The following is an 18,714-nucleotide window of genomic DNA, read 5'->3' on the forward strand; positions in this document are numbered from 1 at the left end:
TATTAGCCCTAGAGACGATTATATGGTGCACTTTATCAAGCCCGGCTGCAGGCAAGGTGCCAGTTTATGAATTTAATCTCAACGCCCGGGCCGTGTACTCTGAAGCTCTGCGGTGTGTTCCTTCACAGGACGACCAATCGTAGAAATAAAATAAAATCAAGGCGAGCTTTAAAGATACAATTGTTGAGCTTGTAAAGTGACCCTAATTAATCTCTCAATATTCTTACATTTGTCATACATCAGTATCATAAAAAAAAAAATTTGCAGGCTTAAGCGAAAGTGAAAAACACATTTAGGTCTCTAAAATAATAATGTGATTTTTTTATGTACAAGAATAAAAATAATCAATGTATTATTGTGTTCAAAAAAATAAGAGCACATTTGCTAGTTTTCCGTCTTATACCTTGTGATGGAGTAAATTACTTTGAAATTGTCTGCAGGGAGCTCATAAAACCAAAGACTATCAAATATCAGCTGTCAATCACTCACAATCGTTATCAACATGTGAATGTGTTTTTCAATACTGATTTTGTGATGTGTTTGATTATAAGTCGAGAAATATAATTTAATATATGCTGGGATTGGTTTGTTCTCACATGGTACATACTTTCCAAGTGCTTCTGCTGTAGAATTCAGAAATGTACGGGATCGTTCTTGGTGCACTAAATATATTCCGTCCGGCTTTTGCGGCATGGTTAATGGTAGCAAAATCATTTCATGTATCATTGCCTGTGGTACATTGTGATTTAAGAAAGGCAGACCACTAAGTACATTTGCCTTATATTAAAGTAGCCAGAAATATGTTGGAAAGCCTTGCATTTTCAAAAATTACCCTTCCGCCGGTGTCCATGTATTGCTAACTGACAAGTTAATATTACTAGTCCAGAATGGGTCATTATACCATCTCTGCGGAATACTTGAGCGTAAAAAAAGAACTGATAAAGTCCATTAACCGAGGCAATTAAAACTCACTTCTACTCCCCTATAAAGTATATATTTAAAGGCACTACATTCTGTGCATCATTTTAAATCGGACAATGTTCTCAATAATGAGCAGGATAATGGAATTTTAATGTCTTCACTTTTCAGAATAAATGAACATGAATTACATTGCAACTAAATAATAATAATTACATACGGCAAGTCTTGAACAGCGCGTGGTACTTGGGATGCAGCAGTTCGGGTAAAACCTTAAATATACGGATGTCTCCCTTGGAAGTGGGGCTCGCTGGCAGCCACTCCTCTGCCACTCTCATGATGATATTGACAGCTGATGAATGCTGCATCTGTTGCTGTTAATTGAGGTTGATCTCGTTGGCCACTTTTGTAAAGCAGACCCGGCTGCACCTTGAGACCATGATTGACTATTCAGTCATTTTGTAACTTTCGTTTGCAATTACCTGGAGGATTGAATTTGGCAAGCCATGCTTTTCTCATTCAAGCAGTGTACACATGCGGGTATGCACAGACATGCACACAGGGGTGAAACGAATGCATGCTGAAATGTTAATACCGTGCATGTTTAATGTAGGATATACATCTTGGGTTATATATTCTTGGTTCTTTCGGTAAAGTCACGTAGAAGGGAAACAATAAAATAAGAAAAATATAAAACAATAAAATATAAAACAATGAAATTGTATCTACGTGACTTTACCGAAAGAACCAAGAATATGAATTCCTGCAGTCACGAAAGCTTTAAATCAAAATCTTGGGTTATAGTTAAAGTATCTTTGCAAGGTTTATTGGAATGCTATAAAGAATGTGAATATTAGGAAATGTTGACTGCATCGTGCATATATACAGTAATTACTGTACAGTATTATAAATGTCATAAATTACAAAGGGGATTTTTTTTTTAAAGGTACAAATATTTTTGACATAAATATCGGAACAGATGTTTTTTGTTTCTTTACACAGCAGGTGTGGTCACCGCAGGTAATGTCAGCTGCATGGAAAATGCTCAATTAAAATATTCAATTGTCCACATTGGTCACACAATGGGGCTGAGAAAACTGTAAACACTAGGATGGCACAAATATGGCGTGCCAGTTAAAGGGCAGATTATCTACATGCCTATGTACACACCGTTGCACAACAAATAATTTACGACCGCTATATCTTCACACGCTTCTCCAACCCACATTGACCATGGGGGTAAAGTTTTGTCAAATAACGCCTATGACCCGCGTGGTACGAGGATCCCGTTATCCAGAATTGTATTGGCTTAACGTGTATATGGTAGTCGAGGCTCAAAAGAAAGCCGTCCCTTGGTGTGGACCAATCAGTTTCAAGGACAATGCATCATATTATCATAGCATGTGTTTTTGTTTGCATTTTGACTGCAGGTATTGTGGTTAATGCAGACATGAATCCTCGTAAAAAGGTTTCAGTTTTGTTGCCAGAAAAAAGGGGAAAAACCCCTATTATTATGATGTCGTTTACTCTAATATTTTCATAGAACCAGAGTCATTGCATTTTAATTCTATAAGACAAAACAACAACACCAGCAGACATACAAAGTGTATAATTACCCCACATTCGTTTGCAATGCTATTGACATTTTATCTAACCTTCGTGCATTGATTCATGCACATTAAAGTAAATATTACTGTAAGTGGAGGTTGGGGGGTGGCTCTGCGTCTGTACAAATCAATTGGCACGTCATGGGCACAGACCTTGTGTGTGTTTTCAATGCAATCTCAAATTTTAGGGGTGATGAGCAGATGCATTCGATTAGACTTTCACTGAGCGAAAATGCATCTGGTTTGTAATTTGTCTCCATTCTCGCCGCTCTGCAGCATGTCTTGCGGCAATTTTGAGACGAGGGAATTCCCAGAAAGGCCACTGTATAATCTGAAGAGGCACCTCCTCAAGTAAACTCGGGAATGCATGATCTTTCACTGGCCAGGTTTGGAAGACACTCTGGAGCGAAGGCAACAGCGAACTGTAAAGGGCACATGCTAATCATAAACCCTCGTGCGCACATCACTGATGCTAAATTCCCAGCCACTGGTAATGTGAAATAATGAGTGCTTGGGACATTCTGCATATCTAAAATTGCTGTAGCTATAGGCTTTCAGGCGTCCAGAGATAATTTACCGTACTTCACGTTCACATAATTATATACGTTGAGCACAATGTTTGCCCTTCCAATTACCTAAACTGTAAATGATTTTGGAAGTCAATTATTTTGAATGAACACAGTCTCATATATGTTATTCTCATTGCATTTTTAATTGGTTCGTTTAATGATATATTGTTTCGAGTCAAATAAGTACCGTTGAACAAACATTGTAAGTGCCTAAACGATTATGTATGTTGAATGTTTCCAAGAACGTTGGCTTTAAGCTTTATAATGACATATCTAGCTACACTAACGCAAAAGCATTAAAACATTAATGCGGAATGCAAAATGACTCATTTACATGCATCATAACCAACTTAAATTCGATGGCTGCTCAAAGGTTTTAAGTGGAATATTAATAAAGCCTGCATGGTTTCACACTTACTACTCTTGTTTAAAAAAAAATTCGCTTCCCTTAACGCATAATTGCATTATTAATACGCGAAAGACCCAAAGAATATTAATACACCCCGTAGGATAGGAGATTGTCAATGTGCAGGTTGCATAAAGTGGGGTAAAGTGTGAGTATTTTCACCTCTTTAAACACTTTTATCCAGCAATATAAAAGCAGGCCAAATTCCCTCTAGAGGAGCTCTCTAGAGGACCCTCTAGCAGATGCCCTTTCACCAGCAGCAGCAGCATGAGCTGGAGCGAGCAATTTCAGACCGGCACCTTTACCTTCAACCTAGTCATCACCACATTGCGCGTTTTCGAATGCGTTTCTGTTGCCACCTGGAACGCCTTTCCTTCCAATATTAGAAGCCACTGGATCTATGAACTTTTAAATCTAGATTGAAAACATTTCTTTAGAACTGCTTGTTATGTTTAGTTTCTTGCGCTTTGCCCGCACCTCCGATTAGCACGGTTGGCTATGGAGAGTGTGAATCAAGTTCAACATACATACGCAGAATCGGACATATGCCTCACATTAGCTCATTGCAACATATTGTTTCTTTTCTTTTTAAATCAGTTTGGAACATCCCCCCATTATGTATCACCTTTGAAATTGTAACCTGATAATGGATTTCAAACTAAATTAAATTCGTATTGCCTCAGGAATATTGCCTATAGATATATGTAAGTTTACACATTACAGTGAGGGAAACAAGTATTTGATCCCCTGCTGATTTTGTACGTATGCCTGCTGACAAAGAAATGCTCAGTCTATAATTTTAATGGTAGGTTTATTTGAACAGTGAGAGACAGAATAACAACAAAAAATCCGGAAAAAAGCATGTCAAAAATTTTATAAATTGATTTTCATTTTAATACAGGTAACGAGCTGAGATTAGGAGCACTCCCTTTAAGAGTGTGTTCCTAATCTCAGCTCGTTACCTGTATAAAATACACCTGGGGGCCAGAAATCTTTCTAATTGAGAGGGGGTCAAATACTTATTTCCCTCATTAAAATGCAAATCAATTTATAACATTTTTGACAAGCGTTTTTCTGGATTTTATTGTTGTTATTCTGTCTCTCACTGTTAAAATCAACCTACCATGAAAATTATAGAATGATAATTTCTTTGTCAGTGGGCAAACGTACAAAATCAGCAGGGGATCAATTACTTTTTTCCCTCACTGTATGTGAACAAGCAACTGTATGAAAATTGTACTGTTATAACTGGATGGGATTATGCCAGAATGACGAAAACTCCGTATTTTCATCAATAATAATAATGCCTTAACAGGGCGAAAATTATAATAGGTGACACTTCAGGAAATGGTCCTTCTTGACCCTTCATCATAGCAGAGGGATTCCATTTAGGGAAGTTTAATTGATAGATGTGTTGAGTTCTTTGCGATTTGTGCTTGTGTACAATGGTCAACATAGTATCATCATGAAATACTATGCCCGAATAGATATATTCTCCGAACCTGTGGAGTCTACGAAAACTCCGCCACAGTTTTATAGCTGATGGATCTAAAAATAAAACTGTCTGTTCCAAGTCGAGTGCACAATCAGTTGTAACGCTCTGTTCTACTCTACTCACTGTCAACCTGCCCCAGCATCCAGCTGCACGATAATGCACAGAACAATAATGACACTTTCATGCTAAAACTGCCTTTGTTCCATCGTAGGGCATTGCAGTAAAAAAAATATCACCATCACAATGGGGTGATTTTTTTGCTAAAACCAAAAAACATGAAAGTGTTTTTATTTTTTACCGATATATCACAATGGCTCATTCACACAGGTTGCAGTGGTGTAATGGTCAGCACGTTGACCTTGCAATTCAGAGGTCGTCGGGTTCGATTAGATCTGTCGGCAAGGCAGATCGAAACAATGGTGCAAGTTTCTCAAATCCCCAGCCTCTGTCCACCCAGCAATGTGATATGGGGGCACCAAGGTACGTCCATCCGCAGGTCGAATGTGGTGGGCTAAAGTGTGGGTGCGTCCAACTCTTCCAACATGTCTGGTCAACACGCATGGAACAGTTGAACAAACGCCCCCACTGCATTTCACTCTCGTGGTGGCATGAGCAAGCAATTGAAGGGGTGTACCATTGCCTTCATTTTATTTAGATGTTGGTATTCTGGGATTGTCACGTATGAAGATGAAGGGTTTTGGCTGTCGTTGCATAACCTTAATTGGAATGACGTCAGCTCCCATACAAAACGGGACCCGCTCCACATTCTATAATACGTGTGGCCCATTGTGCAATAAAACCGCAGCTATTTCGCCACTTTTCTCACGCCACAATTGCGGAACGGCGACAGTGGGCGGTGCGAGGGCTGCGTTAGGGCGAAGTCAGCGATGTTGGAAGCTTCCCACACGCGTGCAGGACACTCTCCACCATCGTGCGTAACCGTGACAATCACCACTTAGTGGCTTTGGTTGTATTTTTTATCGTCCTGATTTTAATTGATGATAATCTGAATTTATAATTGAAAGGATAAAAAAATATACTTGCATTGTTATCATCGTCTTATTTTATCATCACGAATAGTCATTACGATCATCACCATTATCGTCTTCAATATCATTGAAAACATTTTCTTTGGGTCTTTCGGTAAAGTCACGTAAAACAAAAACATGTAAATGTGTAATCCTGCAGTCACGAAAGCTTTAAGTCAAGATCATTGAAAACAGTATCACCATCACCGCTATCATCATCTTTGTAATCTTCAACACCGTCTTCATTTTTGTGGCTTAGTGCTACAATCTGCACTTTTGTGGAGGGCAGAACAAACACCCTCTATAATTGACAAACACATGCACACACACAGTAGCGTGTGTGCATGTGTTTATGTGAGACTTGCTGTTCATTAGCATTTGTGTGTGTGCTACCTGGCCTTTCACTCAATATGAAGCTCTGGGTTTTCTCCGCCAAAGTGATGTGCTCCCTTAGCTATGCTTGCGAAGCATGGACCCCTCTAAAATAACATCTTCCCCGATTTAAAACGTTACGGCTGACCTACCTATCATCCATCTTGGGTTTAATCAGATTGGAATGTATGAGGAGTTCACAGTTCCTTTAAATATCTGGACACAGTCCTATCAGTGAGCTCCTCTGGCAGACAAACGCTTCTTTAACCGGGTCATGTTGCCCGCATTCCCAAACAGCTTTTGTTTGGCCGTATATAGGAGCATAAACAGGTTTGGTATAGGCTAGAGAAAAAACAGACTGATGCAGTACAGGATGATTATTGAGCTGAGTGGACTTGCCGATCACTGCCAGCAGCGTCAAGAGCAGCATTTGTGGAGGAGGCGTGTGAAGAACGCTACTAGGCAGTTGGAGGTAGTTGCCCTCCAACAACAATGGATGGCAGAGGAGCGACACTCAACAACAGTGAGCAGGAGCACCAGCTGGATACAACAAAGCAAGTTGGCACAGCGAGGAGCACGGCCAGTCATCTCAGCCGGTCAACTCATAACAGCTCGATCTGTCCTTTGACCTGCCAATGAGTCTTCAATACTTCACATAGCCTCAACACGCACATAGCCTGGCACAAGCGCCGTGGTGATTGTCACCATGGCTGAGTGGCAAATGGTCGCTGTTGTTGCATGCGAGATCGGTGGGTAGGGTGGAGTAGAAAGGTAGGTGGTAAACTCGGTCCGGTGGCAACATGTTAACTACCTTGCCTGGTATATAGAAGATCGTGGGCTCAATGCCGACCCTGACACGTGTAAATTTGGAGTTTGCATGTTTTCCCCGTGGTCGTGTGGATTTTTCTCCGGGTCCTTTGGTTTTTCCCTCCACATTGAGAGACATGCTGTTTAGAGCATTTTTCTGCTCTAAATTGCCACTGCGTTGAGCTATCATTTGTTGCCAGGTCGCTTCTGAAAAAAAATAACTCTCAGTGGGCCCTACCTGGTAAAAAAAAAAAGTTTCGTTTATAGTTTGATGGAGTGAGCGTGATGACGTCAGGATGCACTTATCCAGCGACTGATTGCCTGGAAGGTTTTTTTTATGATGAGAATCGGCTCCACCCATTCCACCACATACAGAAAAGCAATCGAGCAAGAACTGGACTTGGCAGGATTGGTTTTGCAGAAATTGTGCATAACACTGGAAGGCCACAAAGTGTGAATACAAACACCACACGAATAAAGTGCAAATACATTTTTGATCTATGAGGAAGTGGTCAGGATATTAAAGCACCGTAAATGTATCAAGGATTATTTATAATGTGGCAACCATGGGAAGAAGTATTTATTATTGTAAGGACCAAAATACCATCACCTACATGAATATATATACCATATATCAATATAAATTTAATATAACCCAAGAAGACGATAACATTTAACTATTCAACGGTTTCATGAAGCATTTATCCATGCACCCATTTCCAATTTTGTCTCTTTGCATGACTTTGCTTACTGTTTATAAAACATAAAGTGCTAATTGCAACGAATATTAATGTGAGATACACGGTTGCCAGAAATGTTCACGATACATTATTATTGTTTGAGCTATGATGAATGTTTCACAGAAGATTACATTCCACCCCCCCACCCCCCCCCCCGTAATGCGTTATCTGCCGAGGGATGCAGTATTTCACAAATATCCAGGATACCTTTTTGGAAACCCAGTGCCATTCGTATTGTAAATGAACACCGGTTCGGTAAAAAGGCGATTTCTTGTTCACACACGCAACATTGCAGCGGTCTTATTGTCCAAAAATTCAGTTGGAGGTGCAAGGTCGCTGTTATCTTTCTATGATCAGCATTCCCTGTCAATTCATATCACAAGGTCAAGGAAGATAATGTCCGATTTTAAGTACGAATACTATATTTCGGAAATATATATATTTTCCCAAACGTTGTGCTAAATACTTTGCGACATTTATTAACGATACAGCGTACTAAGAAAATGTAATATTTGGAGACAAACGTGTTTGGGATATTGCATATTAATAGGGCTTGCAGGAGCAGGAATACATTTAAATGTATTAATACAGCCAGCCAGGTGGCTCAGTTGTGAAGCAAGTGGCTCACAATCAGGAGGTTGTGAGTTAAATCCTGGTTGGTGGTTGACTCGGCCCATCTTCCCTGCAGGGTCAATATAATTGTTATTACTTTATGGCAAGTAAACAGTGATTGTCACCGAAGGAATGTGGAAATGGCACCGCTGACTCAGAAGCTGCCATATGGAAATGAGCACTGCATTCATGCTTGTTTGAGCAAGGAAATCACTTTGACTTGTGACTTTTGTATTCATACATCAATTGAGTATAGTTTCTCTCTGATTGCCACTGTGACCCTCTTCTAAAACAATCGGTTTGTTTCAATATTGATTCCTGCAGTGCTTTTCAACAAATGCTGCATTACGTTGCATCAGTTGCTGATTGCAGTCATTGTATTTGTGTCTCAATGCCCTCCCTGTGTTCCCCATACTGCCTTGTGACCTTCAAATGCTTCATTTACTCTTCACCTTTAGTCGTCGCAATTAACATTTAGAGCCCACCACATGTCACTGTCCAGCAGAGCTGATGATACCCGCAGACGTTGCCCGAGATGCCACCACCCATCTCGCTTGGTCGTGTCTCCTCGATGGGGCGACTGTCCGGCCGTTCGCCAGCGTTAGTTCAACCGGAGCTTATCCCACCGCGCGTGTTCGGTACATTTTAGACAATCGGTCCGATTCTTACTGAAACTTCTCTCAGTGTCCACCAAATTTTTGTTTTGTTTTTTTTGTAAGTAGACGGCGCGTCATCTCAAGAAGGCACAACCGCCGTCGTTCGCCTTCAAATGCAAATCAGTACCTTTAGCACGGTGGGGGTAATTAGCACAAACAATGCAGCGGTCAGCCTTGTACGACAATGCAGCTCCCACACAAGCGCGTTCTTATGCTTACCCGCCTGCCGGATCCCCTCGCTTACACATACATGACGCGTTAATGTGTTTATCTGATAACACCCTTTCTTGCTTGTCTCGTCATCAACAGTAGCCATACAACAACAACATGAAATGTTGTATTCTAATGGCGTTTTTTTCCATACCTGTCACTAAAGAGAACCAGTACAGCGCTTATGTGGCTGTCATTGATTGTCTCAATCGCCTGCCAGAGCTTTATTATTTATTTCGCCAAAAGTTGCTTTAGCATTCCTGGGTGGAGCGCTGCCGTAGTGGTTATGGCACTGCGCTGTGAGCCCGGCGACCTGAGTTCGATTACCATCCACAGCTAACATCACTGGTATGTGACATCTGAACTGGTCCTCGGACCACCCCCCCCGCCTCATCAATCTGCAATTGTTAAATGTGGTGAAGTAAGGCCAAACAACTACCGATGACTGACACGGAATGGGGAGGCTTTCATCGAGCGGCGGATTAGCATCTTCATCAATTAATTGTGTGCCATGCCTCCAAATGCAGTACATCTCGAGGCGCCCTGCAGTAGTCTTGCCAAGGGGACCCCTGGTGGCAGCTGGCCTTGTGTTGTACAAAGAGAACGCAGCACTGGCCTGCAAGTGGGCATTAGTTTGACAGTCCGGTGCCATAATGCTCCTATGTGACTTTTCCCAGTTAAGTAATATATAAGTAATTCATATAATTTGGCAAATTTGGACACTAACTCTGGCACACATTGCCTACTCATGTTATGATTTGTTTTTAGCATTCAGATGAAATGCCAAAAGGTTGCATCTTTAAACGAGTCGGCAGTTTCTAGCAATAGAAATGCGCAAGTGTTATGTTAATTCATGTTGGCCTGTATGCGATGAATATTAAATATCCTCTCCTTCCCGTATTAAAATGTGTTGAATGTTGCCTATTGTGGCTTTGGCTTAGTGGACCTGCCTTATGGTATGACAAAGTTAATTTATCAATTTGTAAAAATGGTCCCATGTTTTGTTTTGTTTCACACGATAACTCTTCTTTTCATGCAGGTCATGTCCATGAGAGCTTCAAATTGTAAATTAGTATTCCCAAGAGTTCATTTGGCCAGGGCAATCATAATTTACACATGAGAAGTGGAAGAAGGGGACTAGTGCAAGTAAAGAAATGTGTTTGGGGCAATTGACGTGTGCCAGATTGTGTGCTGAGCATGCACAACAAATGCATATCTAATATTGTGGGAAGGTTTTTTTTCCTACTGGTAATGCATTTTAGCATCTGGAGCACTAAGACAATCACCCTCCCACATTCATTTTAAAACACCCAGTATACCTTTGCAATAAAGAGCCGTGCAATAGATCTTTGAGTAAGTTTCAGCCCACAAAGTGTATACTAATGACCATAATCCAATCTAATTTTTCCCCGTTAGCCGAGTGTGTTTGTCTAGTGTATTTTAATTACTCGATTCCAGGCGCCAAATGAGATTTGGGTCGAGCAAGAACTGCCAATAATGGCCTTGCAGATAAACTGCACACTGGTTAAAATAATCACGTGGCCAGCTAAGGTCATTGCAGTTAATTGCACGGTGACCACGGGAAAGATGTGGAGACTTATTACCTTTCAGAAAGCATGTCTCAAACAAAAAAAACTCGTTGTAGCCATTAGTGCCCAGAATGGTTTAAATGATGTATCTCTGAATGTGATTTGATAACAAAAAAAATTAACAAAGTGTACGTGGAACATAGCTTTTCCACTGACGTTGATTGAAACCCAGAGGCGATTTTAATTACGAGAATAATGATGCCATCGTATGTTCTAAATGAGGTGGCTCTTTGAAAGTGGATAAGTAAACAAAAGTTTTCTTGATGAAATACTCTCTTATGTCAACAGGCGGCTTGACTCGCCCTTTTGTGATCATTAAATTAAAATCACGTGGATATGTTCTTGAACATGTAGTACAGCACACCACCAAAAAGAAATGACATTTATGATTTTTTTTCATATGTTACCAAGTATTAAACAGTAAATATCTAAAACATTTGAGTGCCGCATAAATCATGGTGATATGAGTAGAAACATGATTTCCATAGCTAAGATTACTATATTGTTGGTAATATTTATATATAACTGGTAGTTTATAGCTTCATCTCATTCCACTCCTGGATAAAGGCATCCTATTAGTCAAGGAGGTTGTTTGACCATTTTTTTACCACACTGGTCAGTCCGGGCTGATGGAGGAGAGAGGCTAGGATCGTTTCAAATATTACTCGCCGCTGATATTTGCCTTGCCCGGAAATTGAACTTTGGTAGCGGAGCTGAGAGCACAGTGGTGAAAACCACTGCACCACCGCCCTGCCATTAAACGACAGTTTCCATATCATATTGATTTTGATTATTGTTTTTAAAATTGTAACGGAAATACGACCCTAGCCAACATTTAAATAAACCATTATTTCGTTTTCTTTTTATAGCTATCGTTTGTTACGAGGGAAAAAGGCTTTGTTAGAAACTCAGTAATTGTGAACCCTTGTTGCTTCATTAATTTAATCCCAAGTCAATGATAGTCATTTGTGAAAAGCAAATCTCTCTTTTCATTCCAGACATGACCGGCGCTTTTGTAAAATGCCCGCTTTTAATTAAAAATCTTAAAATGCTACATGCGTGATATAGATATAAACAGTTTTATGCAATTATTATCCATATTTACGGTGCACTAAAAGTGCATTTCTTCCATGATCGCATATTGTATTATTTAGTGAGGTCATTTATGAAGGCAGCGTTTCATAAGCAGGAAAGTTTTGAATCTGTGGCCATAATCATCCATTGCATTCATTTAAATTATATCATCACACTTTTGTTTTCCCCTGTTGCGTATTATGGCTGTGTTTTATCAGCTACAATTATCATACAAAAAAACAGTATTTACAAAAAAGAGCTTTTAGATCTACATTTTCTTTGCATCTGAGCCAGAATCTCATGATTGGCTCCTGCGATTATTTTGCCCACATTCTTCCACAGACCACTTTTGCTGATTGTAATGGCACAAAGCTCATGTAATAATTGGCAGTTCCCTCTAATGTTTACTGCTGGATGTTCAGCACTACCTTGTTTATACATCGTTGTTATACAGCAAAGAAACATCGTTCCGGACTCAAATATATTCCAGTATTTTTAATCCAAACAGATGGATGTTTTAATGTGCCTTGTAGGACAACACAGTGCATCTGCAGCTTTATTTTTTATAGACTGAACGTTTTCGTCTTCATTTGCATCTACCATATACCCAAGTCCAGCATTTCATCCGAATGTATTTATTTATATGGCTAACATTTTAGATTATAAAACTAGGATTGCTAAAATATATATATATGGTACAATGCAACTGGTATTCGCCAAACATTGCAATACTGATAAAATACCTGCAAATTAATCAATTGGGATTACAAGTAGCAACATTTCCCACAACTGCAAAAAAAACTTCCTGGGTATAAAAGCATCATAATAATAAAACATGAATGTGTTACAATCATCATTTTATTGCAGCAGTACCGTGAATATATTTTTAAATTATTCATGATCATCAGCCATTATCGAGCCATGGCTGATGATGTAATGTAATCCTCTATGTGGAGAGTAGAGATGTACGCAGTGTGCGCAGTTGAGCGGGTGCAATTGAGGACAAGCAGGTGTGCGCGTTGAGGCATGAGGTTGGCGCCGGAGAGACGGGAGATGCAGTCGATGATTTGGGATTAATGAGTGCGAGAGGCGCCGTGGAGGCGACAGCTGAAGTGGGGAGCACGCGAGGACTCGGAATGAGGAGGGGGTATATAAGCGTGAGCGTGCGTGAGCAAAGTTGAGTTGTCGGGGACCAAGAGAGAATACGTCTCGCCGCTGCCGCTCGAGCCATCAACGGGACCTCACCCTCGTGCCTTCGCCGGGCGGGTGTTGGCTGAACCCCCCGCCCCGGACAGACGGGTGAGAGTGGGTACGGGGCACCGTAGGAGAGAGTAGGTGAGAGAGGAGAGAGTCGGTGAGGTGTGGAGTAGGTGAGGTGCGGAGTAGACGACAGCAGGTCGTAGGAGAAGCAGGGTGTGTGGTGACAGTGGAAGGCAGTCACAGGAGTGACTACAACGTGTACGAGAGTAGGATTAATAAAGTGTAAACAGGTGACCTGTTACTCCTTGTCAATGTGAGTAATTTCGAGACACTACATATGTAACACCTGCAGAAGCTGATTTCATTACACCATCTCCTCTGTGGTAGTTTTATCGGATACAATTCCATTCCTTGACTGCAACTTACTCAATATTCTTGACCATTAGCCATCATCCCTTCTAGTGACATGTCCTACCCAAGCCCACTTGTAAAAAATATTTTGAATGATTTCAATAATCTGAGTGTTAACAAATCCATGTGTCCCTCTTCCTGTCTACCCATGTAATTCCAAGCATGCATGCTTCTATGCTTGCATTTCAGATACGTTTATCATTAACGAAGACATTTACTATCTGTAGTAGTTGTTTATAGGTAAGTGTGTGTATATATGTCTCTTTGGAGATAATATTTGGCAAGGATTGTTGTGCATGTGCGCTGGATGGCAAGCTCTGAGCCATTGTACGTGCGTGAGTGATATTTCAGAAGTCACCTTTACAGTGCCTTGACATTTTCACATGGTCCAATTCATTTTTTTCCTTTTTAATTTAAAAGTTTTCAGATGCCACAGAAAGTGCCACCCGAGTGATCTAATGCTGATTTTTCACTCCATCCCACTTGAAACCAACTGTCACAGACATTTCTGCAAAAATGAAGCAGTCTGATCTTGTTCTGTCATGGGTATTTTCACCAAATCCCAGGAATCTCCACTATAAGTTTTTATATCTCGCAGGATGAGTATGGGCCATTTACTTCGTACGTGCCATTGCATCTGTAAGCAGAAGTTAAACGCACACCCTGGTGCAACAGCTGTTCACTTATGACATCCATAAAAGAAAGTCAAATAATAAATATGTTTTCTGTTTAGTTTCTTGTCTGTCCCCTGCACTTCCGATTTGTGTGATTGGCTACGTGCAGTGCGAAATAAGTTCAACACACATACAAGTCACTAATTGATTTGAAGCTTTCGTGACTGCAGGAATTACTCTTTCGTTCCTTCGGTAAAGTCACGTAGAAAGAAAATTAATAAATAATAGAGTATATAGATATAGATACACAGAGTATCTATGTTGTGTGTCTCTCGCTGTGTTGTCTCTCTCTGCTTGTGTGTCTGTCTTTGTGTCTCCGTGTCTGTGTTTTGTCTCTCTCTCAAATTTAGTGCTACCTGATGATGGTTGCTTGTGTTGCAATCGAAACGTTGTACTCTATTATTACATTTATTTTCTTTCTACGTGACTTCACCGAAAGAACCAAAGAGTAATACAAGTCCCTGTTTAGCATAAATATTGAACTTTTACATTCGTGGGCTTTTTCAAAAATATATATTAGCCACAATTACATAGGCTGGAGCCTCTCTGCTGTAACATTTTGACTTTATTGAAGTAGCTTAGCTTTGTCAAAGAGAGATACTCTCTTGTTAACATATGTATTTTATTTTTCGAAAACAGAAATATTGAACTTCAATTGGTGGTTAAGCAACATAAAAATGTGGTTTTAAAGTCTGAGTCATTTGTGTCAGGGGTGAGGGGGCAAGATGCTATCCTCGTGCCCTCCCTGCTGCTGCTGCAGTGATGGCATGGACCCCCCCCCCCACCCGAAACAAATACATTTTGAGCTACCAACCACCACTGCACTCTTCATTTCCAACAATTCGGTTCCGCTTGGGCCGGCACCTCTCTCCGGTGGGGTGCCCGGCGCAGCTGCCCCCCACCCTCCCTTCCACTCCACCATGCCCCTGCCCACCATGCCCCTGCCCACCCTGCCCACCACGCCCTGCCCACCCCTCACCCTGCCCACGACTCCCTTGCGACGGTATTGGTTTGTGGGGAGCAGTCGTATGTCGGTTAGTGCGTTGCGCTACGAATCCAAGCGACCCGAGTTTGATTCCCGCCCACAGCCAACACCGGAGATGATTATAATGCTCTGATACGATCCTGGGCCTCCCCTAGGTCGACTCAGCCTCAAAAGAGTACCTGGTGCTGTGTTAAAACATCGCCACTGGAGAAACTAAGGCGGTCGGGCGTGGTGCTGGCCACCCACCCCCTCGTGTGCTGTGCCTGCCTTCATGGGTGCTCGCTCACAGGACTTGCCCCAACAGTCTGTTGAAGCTACTCAGGGAATCGTTGTCTTTGTACTATTTTTGCAAGTGCTATTGTTATTGCAAAATGACTACTGTTACTGCATTCACATTCCCATTGATGTTTTTGGGAAATGTGAATTATTATTACATCGAAGGGTCTTCTCCATATATAAAAGGCAAAGTTGTGATTATGTGTGTCTGTTAAAAAAATGTTTAGCGTACTTCCCGACATGCAACAAACTTGAAAATTGCCATGTGGGTACTTTCCAGACTGTACACCATGCAAAAATTATAAAAATAAACTTTTGTGTTGTTGTTTTTATTTTGGGGGGAGCTCAATAATGCATATATTTTTTTGCACGGCAAGTGAGCTGTGACGTCAAATCTGCCACGTGACCCACGCATGTGGAAGCGTAACGCATTGTAGTGTAGTGGTCCTGGGCCTCCCCTAGGTCGATTCAGCCTTAAACGAGTAACTGGTGTGGTGTGTGAACATTGCCACTGGGGAGACAAAGGCGGCCAGGCGTGGTGAATCCAAGTCCCGGGCGAAGCCGGGTAGTAAAGCTAGTTAGGTATAAATGTCAGCTTGAGGATGCTTTCATCCAGCAGTGGATTGACCATGGCTGCTGATGATGTTTGTTGACACATTCTTAGCTCTTTCGGTAAAATAAAATATATAATATATATAAATATATATAAAACAATACAAATTCTCACGACGTTTCGACCATAACACAAACGGTCGTCATCAGGTGTGAAAAATCAACGGCAAGAAACATTTGAAAGAAGTGGCGGTCCGCATTTATTTATTTTTAAACGCTGTTTGTATTTATTTATTTATAAAAACCGTCAGCGCCACGCGCAGCGATTTGGCAGTTTATTTAGAAGGACGAGTCCATCTATGTTCTGAAAAGAGGAGGGGGGAGACGAAAAATGAATGTATGCTGTCTGAAAGCCACCGTAAGCGTGAACAATCAATTAAGACCTGAAATGGTTAATCAAATCTTTCCAATGATTGCTAAGCCAGAATTCATCTTCTCGGTTGAAATTGTCTCTGTGCTTGTATATGTGGATAGCCTCATGAACGAATCTCTCATGGTAGCCAGATGGCTTACAAAGAACCTCTGTCTTGGAAAAGTCAATGTCATGTGAGCCTACTGAATTATAACAGTGATCTGCCACGGCCGAGGTGTTGGTCCTACCGTGTTTAAGGTCTGCTTTGTGTTCACGAATGCGGTCCGAGACATGGCGTTTGGTTTCTCCAATGTAACTACTACCACAGAGGCAACTTAGTTTGTAGACACCAGGGTACTTACTGTATGTCCGGAATCACATCTTTTACAGACGGAACCAGATCACGGATTCTATGTAACGTATTGAAACGGACCTGGATCGTGTGTTTATTCAAGATTTTGGAGATCTTTTTTGTGATCCCCGCAATGTAGGGTAAAGTGATGGTTTTGAAAGGCTCCTCAAGAGGGTCCTTCTTCATGGTTTGAGTGATAGCTTTGCGGATTGTATAGTCGGAGTAACCATTAGCCTTAAGAGCTTGGTGTACGTTTAGCACGATTATTTTGTACTAGCCTTTTGCCCGTCCAAGGACAGGTGCATTGCAGCAAATCTGAAACTCGCGAGCGAAAATCAGACCGCGACGTGGTATATTCATTGCATCAATTCGTGTGCAATTTGTAAGGGCGCGGTGACACAGACCTATTTCATTTAAAGGTTTATAATCCCTTGTTCATCATGACGTCCTTTTTACTTGTATATGTCTCAACAACAGCGTTACGGAGATCACGTGACGTGAGGGTTCTGCCTGTGACGTGAGGGTTGTGAGTTGACGCCGAGGAGGGGGGAGGAGGCGCCTCGCCCTCCCCCATGTGGAGTGACGTCACCCGCTAATTAATATGCATGGATGGGTGTCCATTTGGAGGACGTCACCTGTTCATGATTATTAATGAAGGGGGCTGTTCGATGTGGAGTGACGTCACCTGCTCATGATTATTAATGAGGGGGAGGGTGCTCCATGTGGAGTGACGTCACCTGCTCATGATTATTAATGAGGGGGGCTGGTCGACGTGGAGTGACGTCACGAGCGTTATGGACAGACATTCCTGGGTGATTATAGTAGGTATGTTGTACACTTCAGTTACAAATACTGAGCATATTGATAAATCGTGCTGCATTATGTGGACTTGTATAATCACATTTGGAAATTCCCCTTCGTACACCAATGTTTGAAATCCCACAAAATGTGTGTTAGAAGTGTTGTGGGGAGTCGTGGCGCAGTGGTTAGTGCACCTCACTGTGACCATGGCTAACATCAGTGACGAGATATTTCTAAACTGGTCCTCTGGGTTTCCCCTAGGTCAACTCAGCCTTAAATAGATAACTGGTATACAAACCATGAAAACTGGAAAGACAAGGCAGTTGGGCGTGGTGCTGCCCAAACTACATTGAGGGAAAAAAGTATTTGATCCCCTGCTGATTTGTATGTTTGCCCACTGACAAAGAAATGATCAGTTTATAATTTTAATGGTAGGTTTATTTGAACAGTGAGAAACAGAATATTAAAAAAAATCCAGAAAAACGCATCTCAAAAATTTTATAAATTGATTTGCATTTTAATGAGGGAAATAAGTATTTGACCCCCTCTCAATCAGAAATATTTCTGGCTCCCAGGTGTCTTTTATACAGGTAACGAGCTGAGATTAGGAGCACACTCTTACAGGGAGTGCTCCTAATCTCAGCTTGTTACCTGTATAAAAGACACCTGTCCACAGAAGCAATCAATCAATCAGATTCCAAACTCTCCACCATGGCCAAGACCAAAGAGCTCGCCAAGGATGTCAGGGACAAGATTGTAGACCTACACAAGGCTGGAATGGGCTACATGACCATTGCCAAGCAGCTTGGTGAGAAGGTGACAACCGTTGGTGCGATTATTAGCAAATGGAAGAAACACAAAATAACTGTCAATCTCCCTCGGCCTGGGGCTCATGCAAGATCTCACCTCGTGGAGTTGCAATGATCATGAGAACGGTGAGGAATCAGCCCAGAACTACACGGATAATC

General features: G+C 41.4%; 1 protein-coding gene across 1 annotated transcript in view; it reads right to left on the minus strand.

Annotated features, from left to right (window-relative positions):
• The window catches only part of LOC116941298 (leucine-rich repeat transmembrane neuronal protein 4-like), a 40,827-nt gene that overhangs the window by 3,248 nt on the left and 18,865 nt on the right, over nucleotides 1-18,714 (minus strand). The gene's annotated exons all lie outside the window — the stretch shown is intronic.

This window comes from Petromyzon marinus, chromosome 11 (assembly GCF_048934315.1).
Source record: "Petromyzon marinus isolate PM22_M1 ecotype Great Lakes invasive population chromosome 11, UKy_Petmar_22M1.pri1.0, whole genome shotgun sequence".
Classification (NCBI taxonomy): Eukaryota; Metazoa; Chordata; class Hyperoartia; order Petromyzontiformes; family Petromyzontidae; genus Petromyzon; species Petromyzon marinus.